This window comes from Nyctereutes procyonoides, unplaced genomic scaffold, assembly GCF_905146905.1.
Source record: "Nyctereutes procyonoides isolate TBG_1078 unplaced genomic scaffold, NYPRO_anot_genome, whole genome shotgun sequence".
NCBI lineage: Eukaryota > Metazoa > Chordata > Mammalia > Carnivora > Canidae > Nyctereutes > Nyctereutes procyonoides.
In genome coordinates this window covers 17,417,391-17,418,017 of record NW_026575041.1, presented here as the reverse complement: position 1 = coordinate 17,418,017, position 627 = coordinate 17,417,391, and the positions used below count along the sequence as shown (strand labels likewise).

The 627-nt window shown below is 30.9% G+C and overlaps 1 non-coding gene across 1 annotated transcript; it reads right to left on the bottom strand.

Moving 5' to 3' along the window:
- Positions 1–246: 246 nt before the first annotated feature.
- LOC129506854 (small nucleolar RNA SNORA72) lies at positions 247–377 on the bottom strand. The gene has a single exon (XR_008663882.1). It is a non-coding gene; the product is annotated as a small nucleolar RNA SNORA72 (small nucleolar RNA).
- Between the last annotated feature and the right edge of the window lie 250 nt (positions 378–627).

The window sequence follows — 627 nt, the reverse complement described above, 5'->3', positions numbered from 1 at the left end:
ACAATGTGCAGTAGGCCTAGAAAGCAGTAGATCCAAAGTAGACCAAAGAGTGAATTCATAAAATTGTCTGCATGAAGAAAGTGGGTTTTTTTCCATATTCATTTAATGGCAACTGGTAATCATTAAATTAGCAATGATTATCTTCAAAAGATATTACAGTAGCTGTGCTGTCATTTCTCAAGAATGATCAGATATCTAGAGTCACAGACATTTCCCACATAGATTGCCTCATATAAATCAGATTTGGTTTATCACCAGCATTTAAAAAAACAGACCTAGGGAAAAAAGTAGATCTGGAGAAGTATGCATAGTCTTAATATAGTGAATGTTTAGCCTGCCCTGATTATTACAAAATTAGAACAGCAAGAATATTTCAGAAAGTAGGTTTAACCAATAGATTGTGTGATTTGGAAAATAAAGATCTTCATTTGTTTCCTTTATCAACGAGAAACAAACAAAAGAATATAACTCTGGAAACATTTAAAATTTTTTAAAAACCTAAAAAAATAATAAAATCGTGTACATAATTTGAAATAAGCTGAAAGGTTTGAGCGAATACTTGAGTATAAGAGAAGAGAATTCTCTTTAGTCAGGCATGTAGAAAATTCTTATCTGAATGACAAGATT